This window comes from Lissotriton vulgaris, chromosome 1_1, assembly GCF_964263255.1.
Source record: "Lissotriton vulgaris chromosome 1_1, aLisVul1.2, whole genome shotgun sequence".
Classification (NCBI taxonomy): Eukaryota; Metazoa; Chordata; class Amphibia; order Caudata; family Salamandridae; genus Lissotriton; species Lissotriton vulgaris.
Window position 1 is genome coordinate 1096712964 of NC_141685.1, and position 14736 is coordinate 1096727699.

The window sequence follows — 14736 nt, forward strand, 5'->3', positions numbered from 1 at the left end:
TTCTGGAAGGACATAAACGTAGTGGCCATTTTACTTTTTTTTTCCATACAAGTTTGTGGGAATTAAAGTTAAAGGCTTTCCCCGATTGTTGCCGTAACAGAACTGTTTCTCCCTTCACTTGAAATCGTCACGAGCTGAGACGAGAACCCCACAAATTGTCCAATCGCCTTTTTATTATTTACACGATGATTATTTTAGACCTACCTTATTCATAGCTGCCAAGGTTTCAGGTTTAAGAGTGACATTTGCATAATTTTAGTGTATTTGTGAGTGACATTCAACAACTACGAGTGACACCCCACGAGTAAAATCGAGCAATGAAGACGAGGGAAACATATACACATCAGCAATTACACCCATTTTAACAACGAGAAACTCTAAAAAGATCTTAAAACTGCTGCAAAGTACCAGAAATGGAAGGGTACTCACAGCTGCCAAGTTTTAAGATTGCTTCTGTGTGACATATCCATGATTTAGGGCACATATGAGTGGCATTAAGTGACCAAATGTGTGACACTTGAGAGTGACATTTTCTCGTGAGTAAAAAGCACACACCTTTAACTAACATTAAAGCTTAACTCTTAGGTACAAGTTGGATGTTAATTCAAGGGGGATAGAAGTGGTCCTTTAATCATCTTTCTGTTTTAGTAATACAGTTCTAAAATTATTTTTTTTACATGTAAGACAAGTGAAGTAATTCACTCAAACTCTTCATGAAGTTAAAATGATTTATTGATTTCTTCGTTCAGGAACTCAAGGAGGCTCTGTATCTTTCTCTGGTCAGGATGGATCTGACCCCTACTTTCCAAACTACTCTAGAATATAGAATCTAGTGACACTCTCTAGAATGCAGATAAGCTCCACTATCTAATGCATGTTAAAACCATCTAATAACATTAATGCTAATACAAACCCATACTAATACAAACCTACAAACCTATACTAATACAAACCCATTACTACACATCCCCTTTTTTCAATAAAAAATATATTAACATCCCCTCTTATAGAAGAAGAAACAAACAAAAAAATATATAAATAAACATAACAATGCATTCAAGTTTCTTTGGTTTGATAATGCTACTACCGAAACTACTGACTTTGGTATCAGTTCTATCATGTGAAACATTAGGTTGAACACGAACATCAGTATTGATGTCATTATTGACACATTCAGAAATTTCAGAAGGAATAGGTTCAAGAATTTGATCACCAACGACTTTAGATGTAATCCACCAATATCTGTTAGAATTACATTCCAAGATATTGTCATGTGCAATTTCACAAAAATTCATATTTTTTGCAATAGATAATTTACTTATATGATAAACAGAACCGTCAGACAATTTGGCTGTATTTTTATACACTTTAACCACTTTCTTAGGAGAACTAAATTTATCTCTCCTTTTTGCGATTTTCCTACTGGATTTAATGCATACCCATTGACCTTCATGTAAATTAACATCCTTAACTCCATGCTTTTTATTATAATAAGCCATATTTTTTTGTTGTGAGCTCAAGATACGTTCTTTGATGTCTTTAACATCCCAATCTGCTTTGTTACCTTTATTCATCCAACCAGGATTTACCTTTAAAAGAGGTGCTCTGCCTCTCATAACATGAAAAGGACTATGACCAGTAGTATCATGAGTGGTGACTCTATAACTCCACACCATTTTCATTATTTCAATATCTAAATTCATTTTGTTATGCAAGGCTTGTTGTAATGTGCCTTTAATCACTCTATTGACCCTCTCCACAATGGCATTTCCTCTAGGGTGTTAAAGTGCTGCAAATTTGTGTTCAATGCTAGCATGACATAAAAAACAGTTTAATCTCTAAAGATTTAAACTTGACACCATTGTCAGTGAGTAAAGATTTAGGAAACCCTTTTCTGACAAAAATATTTTCAAAGAATCTTATTGCAGAATGTGTATCAATCTTTGTTATAATTTCTAATTCCAGCCACTTTTAAAACATATCCATTAGAACACTAATGAATTTTTGAGAACCATCACTCCAAGTTATGGGACCCATAATGTCTAAAGCTACATCTCCCAAGGTAAATTAGGACAAGGAAGAGAACTTGAAGGAGGATTTAGCGTTTTTTGTGATTTATCAGCTGTTTCACATTCAATACAAGATCTGACAAAACGTTCTGTTTCAATATCAATTTTTGGCCTCCAATATAAGGATTGGACGATACGTTTGGTACGAGAGATCCCCGGATGTCCTTCATGACAAAGCAAAATCATTTTATTTCTTAAATTAGGAGGAATAATTTTCTCTCCTCTAAGTAAGAACAAACCTTCAGTTCCTAATTCTTTGCGTACTTTCCAAAATGCTTTCAACTCACCTGAAAATTCATTTTTATCAGAAACAAGCCAATCATTTTCAACTTTACACTTAACTGTTTGTAATACCTCATCACAAGATAGCGCATCCATCCATTCTTTTTCTTGTAATCCTTTGCAGTCTTCACTGACAAAAATCCCTGCAACACAAACATCATTCCAAGGATTTGTGTCAATTTCTGTTAATGGTAAGGACATCCTGCTCAAAAAATCTGCAGTGGTGTTCATTCTACCTGGTAAATACTGCACTGTGTAAATAAAATCTTGTAACCTCATTGACAACCTTGCTATACTAGCAGATGCTCTTGACAAACCCTCAGTAGTAAGGACCTTTGTCAAAGGTTTATGGTCGGTTCTTACTACAAATTCTCTCCCCCAAACAAACTTCCTAAAATGTTTAAGGCCCCAAACACAGGCCAGTGTGTTCCTTTCAATCACTGAATACTTTTCTTCAGCAGGAGCAAGTGACCTGGAAGCAAAGGCAGTTACACATTTTCACCACCATTGATAGCAACTTGTGAAAGGACTGCGCCAAAGCCTTTCCCACTAGCTTCAGTGGTAATAAATGTTTTCACTGAAGGGTCAAATCCTTTCAAAGTAGGAGACTTGGCTATAGCAGATTTTATATTCACAAATGATGACTGGCATGAATCTGACCAAAGAAAAGTGCTTTTATTCTTAAGTAGGGATCGCATTTCACATGTTTTTTCAGAAAATTTTTCTACAAACTTGGAGTAATACTCCGCAAGCCCTAAAAAGGAACGGAGCTCGTCCTTATTCTGATGTGAAGGTGCTTTGAGAATAGCCTCAATCAGTTTTTTCTTGGGTGTGATGCCATGACGACCAATTCCATGACCTAGATATGTGACTTTGGATTCTGCAAACTTACATTTACTGATCTCACCTGTTAACTCTTTCTTTTCTAGAACTTGCAACACCATTCTTAAAGTGTCATTGTGATGTTTTTTGCTTTTTCCCATGATAAGAATATCATCCTGGAAAAAAATAACATCACAATGTCTCCAAATAATTGAGTCATGAGTCTTTGAAAGACTGCAGCCGCTGACGCTAGTCCGAACGGCATGCAACGGAATTGAAAAAGTCCGAATGGTGTGCAGAACGCTGTCAAATATTTACACTTGGGATCAAGCATGATTTAATGGTATGCAGACGATAAGTCGAGCATGGAGAACCACTTCGCATCTCTTGTTAGGGACAGCATTTCATCAATACGGGGCAATGGAAATTGGTCTACAATAATGTTGTTGTTTAAACCCCTAAGGTCAACACATAGGCGGATCTTTCCATTGGAACGTCTTGCGACGACCAATGAAGAAATCCATTCTGAGGATTCTATAGGTTCTATTATATTAGCCTCAAGTGGAGAAGTGTGGCTCAATGATTAGAGCGGCAGACCCTGATGCAGAGGTCTAGCCCGGGACCAGGGTTCAATTCCCCGCCTCGGTGGGTCTTGGGCTCAAAAATTCCACGGACCTGATAATTCTCGCCTCGGTGCCTATTCCAATCATGGAGTCCCACTCTGCAACTCTGGGCAATAGCTTGCTTAATCTCCACAACGGCCCCCACAACGCTAAGGATGCCTGGCCTCCACCTTGGGGGTGCCCAGGAGTGGACGCCTCACAGGGAAAAGCCAGGAAGGGTTCCACAGCGGTATTCGTACAAGCGCCTTGAGACCCTTGCAGGTGAGTAGTGCGCTATACAAGTATCAATTTTAACCAGTTTGTCAAGCTCACATTTTACTTCATTCCTAACAATAATTGGAATGTTTCTTGTCTTATGAATCTTTGGAATGGCACTACTTTTCAGTCTAATAGAATGTAAAAATCCTTTAAGTTTTCCAATTTTCCCGCTAAATACATTCAGAAATTCATTTAAAACCCACTTTTTTGTGTCTTCCTCTTCACAAGCTACCAAGACTTGTTCTGGGCTATTTGGATCGAGAAATATGTTAAGTTTGCGTTGATCTTTCCATCCGAGTACGGGTGGTCCATCTTTGGCAACGTATAACTTGCACAAAGCATGTCGACCTTTAAACCTGAAAAACAATTCTCTAAATCCAATAACATCAATCTTTTCCCCAGTGTAACTCTCTGTATTGATATCAGGTGCTTCTAAATGGCATCCAATGGTGGAATTGAAATGTTTCAACCAAGGGTTTTCTGCAATTATTGTGTAGGGTGAGCCTGAGTCCGCCGCAACCTGAACATTTACACCATCAAAAGAAATCCAACATAAAGGTTTGTTACCACCTTCTCAAGAAATTTTCAAAACAACTTTCTTTTTTCCTTGCTTACCAATATTTTCATACTCACTATCATCAGATGAATCATCATCAATATCACTTTCCTTAACATAGGCAACATTGCTTTTTTTTAAAAAAAATCTTGCGTCTGCATGCTTTAGCAAAATGTCCAACTAACCCACACTCTAGACATTTAGCATTTTTAGCTGGACATCTATCATACCAAGCGGCATGAGAGTAACTGCCACAACGATAACAAATGTACTTATTCTGTTGCTTCTTTTTGACGTAACGGTCTCCTTTTTTTACTTCCTTTTTGTCATTTTTGGATTCTGTGGCATGAGGAGACTTATTCTTAGTGTCGGAAACTTTGTTGACAGAATCAGAAGAGTCCTTCTTCTCTGAAGATAGCGTAGCTTTAGCACAACGTTCAGACAACTTAGCTTTTTTTACAATTGCCATGATGTCTTTTAAGGTTGAGTCCCCTTCTACCCACAATCTATCTTGAATAGATTTGTTGTTGGCATACATGGCAATTTGATCTATAATTAATTCTTCATGCAAGTTGCCGAATTTTCAATTAATTGATAGTTTCTTAAGAGCCGACACGTAATCTTCAATGGATTCTTGTATCTCTTGCTTTCTTTGAAAGAAAGCATGGCGCATAACTCCTACGCAGACTGCAGGAGAAAAATGTTCATCTAAATGCAGCAATGCTGCTTTGAAAACGTCAATATCTCCTGATCTGTCATGTTTATGTAATTGACCATACACACGTAATCCTTCAGGACCAAGACAGTACATTACGATTCTGTTCTTTCTCTCAGGACTGTATGAGCTACTACAATCTTCTAGATTGGCAATATAATTTAAAAAATATTCTTTCCATTCACTCCATTGGACAATAGGTTCTCCAGGAGAAGATAAGAATTCCTTTGGAGTGCTTAAATGAAGAACAGGATCACCTCTTGGGGGTGCTTCACTACGAGTAGCTGAATCAGTAGACATAGTGATGACAGTCAAAACACAAAGGTATTGAAATTGTATTAAATAAATGAAAGAAAAAAAAATGCTTCCACTTTCAAGAAAGTCAATCCAAAGTAGGCTCTGTTACAATTTGTTTCTAAAATAGACAAATTGCACATATGTCTAAGAAAATACTCGAAATGTACTTACTTGTGTTACATTCTGGTGTAAAACAACACAAAATCAGACTTTTTATTGTATGAGAATCAGATTGAAATGAGCTGCGAGCCTCCGATGCAATAAATACCGGTGTATCCTTGGTAACAGTGACTTAAAATGGCACCACGCAAGGTTACGACCTACGTGATGATGTCATCAAGTGTCCGTTCGCGTAGTGACATAGGCGAGTATGGATGTATTGTTCATCAAAGGGGTCACACAGAGAACTCACAAAGAAAGTTGCTCAAGTCTCCGAACTCTAGCCCTTCAAAGATGCAGGTAGGAGAAACCGTTGAGCAATTGACAGTTTGCCAATGCCATTGTTCAATGCTCAATAATAAATAGATTTCACTTACCGGAGCAAGACCGTTGAAATACAGAGTCCATCTAAAAAAAAAAAATATTCTTCTTGACTTCTCTCCTCCTCATTTTTTAAAAAAGAGTGTTTGAAAAACGTTACATAGTTGTTCCAACTTGAAACGATAATAAATAAGAAGTCTGTGGATTCGCTGTAAAGCTTCTTCATGCTCGTCGCCAATTTCTGAAGTAACTCACACAAACTCTTCATGAAGTTAAAATGATTTATGGATTTCTTCGATCAGAAACTCAAGGAGGCTCTGTATCTTTCTCTGGTCAGGATGGATTTGACCCCTACTTTCTAAACTACTCTAAAATACAGCATCTAGTGACACTCTCTAGAATGCAGATAAGCTCTACTATCTAATGCATGTTAAACCATCTAATAACATTGATGCTAATACAAACCCATACTAAAGATCTTCAGAAACGAATTGTTTCCGGCAACCGGACTGACTGACTGGTGCCGCTCTCTTGAAACTCAAAACAACCCGATAAGGACCGGGTTGGAATTATCACCGGTTCCCCGACCACGCGCCTTGATCATTAAGATCAGCCCGGAAGAGTCACAGCCACATGCTGTGATAAAACACGTGTAGGCTTGAGTGACAGGTACAGTGATTCCCAAGTGGTGAACACTGCTGATGAATAAAACTTTTGAAAATTTACGTTTGGTTTGATCTATCCCGAATGAACGATTACTTTAACATGGAAATATCATATAAATACATATAGTGTGCTCTGGATCCTTGCCCAAACAGAATAAGAGGGAGGTCTCTGTACCCCTTTTCTTTACAGAGGTTAAGGTTTTCCTCTGGCCAAGAAGCACCTACCTAGATACCAGGACAAACTAATACTTTACCGTGAGGAGTTGAGCGGCAAAATTTCTGAACACTTAAAAACCGATTCGTAGACTATTCACAAACCCATACTAATACAAATCTACAAACCTATACTAATACAAACCCATTACTACAACAAGCATTGGCATAGCCAATAGGTCTCGCTTTTGGGACCTTATAAGTATTGAGTTATGCAGTACAATATCCTGAGTGCAACAACATCAACTGTTGCATGGCTAAACACTTATAAGGTCCCAAAGGCGAAACCTATTGGTTATACCAATGCTTGTTCTACCTGGAGTAAGGCGACCTCATCCAAGGAAAGTAGTAGGATTTAAGGTGATTTATTTCTTAAAAGTAAATCAGTTGCATGTTCAAAATAAAGATACAGCATCCCACCAAGAGCTGTGCAGTTCTTCAGTCTGTCTACTATTCACTGATGCTCTCAACGTACTGGTATTCTGACTGAATCGTACTCTAAAGACATGACATACTACTAAATACCCTTACACCCAGACTGTGTGACCTACCGGAAAACCATATTAGAGTAAATAGATGACAGAAAGCCCTTTCTCTACCTCCTTGCCCAATTCTGAGGGGAGTATCTTTTGCACCCTTGATACTGAATTACTTCCTATAACTGCAATAAAATTGCTAAACATTTCTAAGGTTCAAATGCGTCAGAATATGCATTGTGATAACCAACACACATTTGCGCTTGTGAGAATGTGCAAACCTCTAGAGAATTCCTGCCTAGGAATTCCCACTCCCCAGGAATATTAAGTGAATAAATCCATGTATAAGTGTGAAGCCAGGTTTTCTGAATTGCAAAGGTGGACTTGTGCTTGCAAATCAAGCTGTTTGTCGGGGTAAGTCTGGCTTAGTTAGGTGTTCGAACAGTTTTAAGTATTCAGCCCTGTATGGTATGTAAGTTTCACTACCTGACCAGGCCTACGGCTTAAAAGAGAGACTATATTTTTGGTTTCTCTTTCAAGCAGCAGAATAACAGAAACAAATCTCTCTAGACATTTGTAATTTGAATAGCCGAACAGAAATAACGGATGCACACTTGTTTCCCTCCCCGGCTGTATTTCCTGGTGAGATCTTGAACATTCGAGTTTTTTTGCATGCCAACTAGCAAATTATATTGCGACTACCAAGGCAGCCAGTGATAAAGAAATAAATTAACACCTGAGAAATTAGATACATTCTGGAATGTTATAAATGCAGGAGGTGGGGCACAGACATAAATAGTGCATCCACTTCCACCAGCATTTAGGAAATTCAATAGCTTAAAAAAATCTGAAGGGCCAAAGAGGAACAAAAAGACACAGTCTGTGTAAGTTGTAGGTTTGCAACAATGGTTTCTGCTCCTGCAGTACAAATTCAGAACATTCGTAAGTTGCATACTAAAGCAAAGTATTTTTCTCTTACTCTACACATATATCTTCATGATTATATCCCGGACGAAGCATTAAAAAGCCTTCATAACATTTGCTGTACTTGGCTTCAGTACAGGCACTGTCAAAACAGATTTATTTCCCACTGACGTGTTCTGAAGGTGTCAAAAGCATAACACAAATTACTTAATAGGTTATTTTGTGACAAAGCACCCTAATATATTTGCCCTTGGCCCCATATATATGCCTTCTTCGCATTATAATAAACACGGAAAGAACAGGCATAGAGTAGAGCACGTACTGTCCGCCTGGGCAGGGTTACAAATCCCACACAGAAGAACAGACAGAGCCAACAAACACGGACAGAACAGGCAAATAGCAGAGCAGGCACGGTCCACCTGAGCAGGGCTGCAAATTGCACACAGTAGAATAGACAGAGCTAACAAACACGGGCAAAACAGGCAAATAACAGAGCAGGCACGGTCCACCTGAGCAAGGCTGCAAATCGCACACAGAAGAACAGCAGAGCTAACAAGCCCGGACAGAACAGGCATAAAGCGGATCAGGCACGAACCACCTGAGTGGGGCTGCACATCACACACAGAAGAACAGACAGAGCTAACAAACAAGGACTGAACAGGCATAAAGCGGAGAAGGCACAAACCACCTGAGTGGGGCTGCAAATCACACACAGAAGCAGACTAATAGCGAAGCGGACACTGTTCACCCGAACAATGCTAACACAAACACACAGATAGAGCAAGCACAGCTCACCGAGCAGTTCTAACAAACACACAGGAACAGACAGAGGTAACAAACAGAAAAAGAACAGACATATAGAGCAAGCATACTTCACCCGAGAAGTTCTAACAAACACATACAAGAACAGACAAAGTTAACAAACACTTAAAGAAGAACAGACTGATAACAGAGCAAGCACTGTTCCCTCAAGCACTGCGAGTTGAGCTAACAAACACACACAGAACAGACAGCGTGCAGTATCTGGTTGGATTGAAGCGCCATACCTGCCTTTTACTGTGGCGTTTGCTGCTCTCAGTGGCTGTGTGTGTTGCAGGTGCTGAGAGGCGATGCTCGCACTCTTCTGGACGCCGGAGCTCTGATGCTGCTTTCCTGCCTCCTGTGTGCCCTCAGCACACACAGCATCCACTAGGACTCCTCCTCTCTGCAGCACGGGCTGCAGGCACTTATATTGCCTATCGAACGATTATGCAAATGTTTGTGATGCAATTTAAGTGATGCGTTGCTTTCGCCTTTCGTTGAGTGTGTGTGTGTTTTTAGACTACTGACGTCAGAGACGTGAGTTTGCAATGCACAACCAAGTACTGCCTAGTTTCATGACTTGGTTTGGGGGGCACGTGCTCTTGGGGTGGCAGTGGTCACCCGTGAGTGGTTGTGTTATTGGCGTGGGTGGTAGTTTGTCATACTAGGGTGTTTTGACTCCCCTGGTGTCTCCATTGATATGCATCTGTGCCTCTGTGTGGCACTACCTGTGAACATCTGTGGGAAATGGTGCCCATGTGTCACTTTGGTGTTTATGTGTTGAAGTACCAGAAAAATATATCATAGAGCTATACTTACCAATAGCCCATGTATTTCATTTACCATACATAAATCAGTCGGCAATGGAAAAGGTTCAATTGTTTATTTTGCAAAACGCCCTTTACAGGGGAGCCTCCCTCTGGTCACAGCTCGTAAAGGTGTGCAGAGGAGACTGCTGGATCACGTTCAAAATAGTGCATATATACTTTCGACATACCTCATAGAAAACCCGTACATGGAAAAAGTACCAGTGCAAGAGAGACCAATAGGAACACCCATATAAGGCACAATAGATTGGTTCGAAACTCTGCTAAAGCTATTCCGGGGGTAGGTCAGTAAAGGTGCCTCCCTTTCGTTCTGGTGCATGGGAGTACAAGCATGGTGCCTGCAGGAATGTGCTCATCCTACAAGAAAAAACAGATGTGACCTTGGGTTTCCTAAGTTAGAAGCAATGCTCTGTTCATAGCCTAGGCCGACCTTTCAGACTCTTCTCTTAGCAACATGTCACGTGTTTTCCTTACTAACGAAAGAGGCCTTGGGAAACGAAACCAAGATGGCGTTTGCTCAATTCGAGCCCGATTCTTAAGATGTACATGGGTCGAGTGTATTTACAAAGGGCCTTTTGAGAATTGTCAGATATATATTGGATATGTTATGACAACATTATATAGTATCGATTTTATATTCCTTCAGACCTCCCTTTTGGCATAACATAGCCAATATATAAAGGCTGGTCTTTTAATCTAAGAACACACCCTCATCTATCTGCATGAGGTCGGCCACCTCCTTCTGCACTAACTGCTTTTCAACTTTAGTCTGTCGGGAAACTGTCAAGGAGGAAGTAAGTTTGGCTGCACAATAGGAGCAACATGCCGGGCCACAATGAAGGCACAGGCAACAAACAAATACCACTCCCAATGCTTCAGCCAGAATCATAAAAATCTTCCAGCCCCAAGTAGAGAGGAGATCCCAAAACCACCTGGTAAAAGACCAAGTGCCAGTGTAAGAATTGGCTTCTGTAGTTTGGTTTGTCCTGTTCCCATCATGCACTGGGACAGGAACAGACTAATTTGCATACAGCCAGGTTCTGAAACTGGGATGGTGCAGTGAGCTAAAAAACGGTGTTGGATCTAGCCCTGATCTTTTGACTGGGTGAGAGCTTTCTGCTTAATTCAGAGACTCTGTCCCTCACCACCCCTTTTTGTAAATAAGTGCCAGTATCAGCATGAACTTCTGCAGCCAAGCAATGCAATTTTTGAATAGCTAAATGTATAGTGGGAGCAGAATCTGGAATATATACACAGCAGGAGCTGCCGATCATGCGACATGCTCCTCCTCGATGAGCTAGGATGACGTCAAGCACCATCAGATTTTGGAGTGAGACAAGCCTCGTAGCCTGAAGCTCCATGGTGAGGTTAGTCAAAATTCCAGTAGTAGTTTGTACTACATTTTCTACTACTCTAGAGAGACGCCCAACAGCTCTACTAGTGAAAATGGGACCCCATATTGGAAAGTGACCCTTTGCTATGTCCATAAACTGCTGAGCAGCAGTATCAGTCTGATCAGTGCCTTCAGTATTAATACTTCTATATACCCGATAAAGACCTGAACTCTGTTTAGTCAGCTGGTGTGTTTTGTGGTAGTTAGAAGGAGCTATATAAACTGTAGGATACAAGGACAGGTAACATTTTCCGGCCCACCCTCTCGGAAGCCAAGTATAGGCGTTCTCTCCACATACAAAATATACATTGGGAGAAGTAATTAGAGGTGGTGTACTGGTAGTATGCAAAATGTAAGTATAGTTACATCTACTGTTCCCTACTTTACCATGACCTTTCCCTTGTACACAAAAGGAAGCAGTACTATTCAGAATAGGAACTGGCATTGCCTTATCATCAGTGACATTTCGATCCTGGAAATGTTGAAAATATTGGGTAGAATTGAATTGTTCGAAGTCCAACATTTCCTTTTTTAACCAAGTAGCATTTTCATAAGTGGTGTACATATTCATACAAGCATCCGGGTCTAAAGATCCCTCTCCTTGGTTCCCCTGTGCATCAAATCCCTGATGTTGTTCTATATATTTTAGAACGGCATCATAATCCTTTTCAGTATATCTTTTAGGGTCAGCTACATAATGCAAATACATGAGTGATAGTAACTGAAACCTGGTTTCACAACTTGCCAAGTGTGATAACGGTAAGGAAATGAACAAATCATGGCGATGCATTACAGAGGGCAAGAGACCACATACCCAGCAGTTTGTCTTATTCGTTGTGCTATGAGCCTCATGCAACATTTCTATAAATGCATTTCTAACATAGGTTTCTCAATGACGTTCTTTCTGGGAAGGCAAAGTATAAAAGAAATGCTCCGGTGGGGTTGCGGTGGTGCCTAAAACATGGTGCAGTGGATATTGAAATTCTAAATATATAAACACGCTCATTAAGATTATCATAATTACTGCAATAGTTATTACAAAGGCTACCTTCACTCTGGTAGCCCAACCAGAAAACAAAGGACCATTCTCAATAAAAGGTCTGGGTGCAAGAGGTCTCTCATCTTCAAGAGCAAATCGAGCAAAGGGATACATCCTAACTAAAAGTTCAAACTAAACTCGGGAAAGGATGCAAGCCAACTGCCAGAGGGTTTCTTCTCCCTATGTCCGTTTAGAGCCTCACAGGCAGGCTCTTACTATCCATCCACAAAATGATCTTCTCAGTGATTTCACCGTTGCAATTTAGGCCCTTTGGATTACACAGTCTTTCTTTCTGAACAGAGCAATGTGTCAGTTCCAAGCTCTCAACGGGTTCAGTCCAGTGTCTCGCCTAGTACCCCAGACAAACTTATCTTTTACCCTACAACTCAAGTCTTTCCCTTTCTCCTATAATCCGAACCTGGAGTATTGCGTGGTTTTCGGGGCCGTAAATTGTAATGCAGATGGCCAGGTTGTTCCTGATCATAGAACAACACAGCAGCAGGGACATTTGGTGCAACACAATTTTCAGAAGCCTCAGGGGGATCAGCTCTATTACAAATTTCAGAAACCAAGGCTGAATCACCTCCTTGCGGTATCAACAATCCTTCCTCTTGCCCAATTTCAACGACATCCGAGAAAGGCACAAACCGTACCCTTTGTTCTCCCTCTTGTGTTAGAACCCCGTCTCAGTTCTGTTGATCAGAGGGAAGTGGTAACAGTAGCCTCTTCACATGTGATGGATGGATCCAGTTTTTCTTCCCATCCACTTTCACTGCTGTCCGAGTGGCCAAGAGGATTTGGTAGGGGCGACTCCACCTCGTTTCCAGACTCGATTTTCATTGGTAATTCCGTACTAGGACCCACTGGCCTGGTTCCAGGCGATGTACGGGACCCTCCGGCAGCGGCTGCAATACTGCTGAGACCTGTTGATGAATAGAACGCAGATCTTTAGTTAAAGCGTACAGGTAGTCTGTCATCATAGGGTAATCAAGATCACAGAAGGATTTGGGTCTTGGGACACCCCACACATTGGCGGGTTGTCCAAAAACAACCTCATAAGGTGACAGCCCAGCCCGAGAATGGGGGGTTACTCGTATTGACATTAGTGCTAGGGGCAATGCATCAAGCGAGCTTAAACCCCTACTCTCCAGTATCTTTGCTATTTTCAATTTCAATATGCCATTATGTTTTTCGACCAATCCTGCAGATTGTGGGTGTTGTGCTACATGAGATTTTTGTTTTATCTGCAACCCTGCACAAACATGCTTAACGATCTCTGCATTAAAATGTACCCCATTATCTGTCCATATAATTCGGGGTAAACTGAATTGGGGCAGGAATTCCTTAATTAGGGCCTTTGCAGTAGCTAGGGCAGTGTTTTCCTTGGTGGGGTAGGCTTCAACCCATTTACTAAATGCACAAACCACCACCAGTACATATTTGAGATTGCTCACTCTGTCAAATTGAATATAATCCATCTGTAATACTTCGAATGGTCAAGAAGGGGGAGCAAAATTTCCACTAAGGACTGTCTCTCTTCCTCCAGGATTATGCTGCAAACAAACCATGCAATATTTAACAACATGGGCGGCAGTTTTAGGAATATTCAGGTTATTCCACACTTGGTCCAATAGTGAACAAATTCCTTTTGCTCCAATGTGAGCATTGCCATGGGCCATCACTACTACTGCATATACCAGGGCATTAGGCAATAGCCATCTCTGTCTGTCCGTCAAATCAACCCAACAATCATTTTTGTCTAACCGCCCTATTTCCTGTTCCCATCTTAATAATTCATCAGACGTGGCCTCTTTCTGCAATTCCTTAACACTTTCAATAGTGTTATCAAATACTGTAGTCTCCGCCACCCATCGAGTTGCTACACTGTGGAACATTGTGGACGTTTTAGTTTGTGCTGTTTCTTTCGCTACTTGATCAGCAAAAGCATTTCCTTCTCCTGTGGTATCAATGATCTTCTTATGGGCACTACACTCGATGATAGCCACCTTTTCCGGTAAAGTTAAAGCATATAACAGTCTTTCAATCAACTGGCCATGTTGTATTCTTTGACCGTGAGAAGTAAGGAATCCCCGTTCCCTCCACAGCTGCCCAAAACTATGGACCACGCCAAAGGCGTATTGGCTGTCAGTAAAGATATTTACTCTTAACCCTTCACTCAGCTCACAGGCCCTCAATAATGCTATTAGTTCAGCTGCTTCCTCTGCATGCTGAGAAACCTGAGCGGTCTACACTACTGTTCTAAGAGTAGTTATAGCATAAGCAGCTGTGGTCGTGC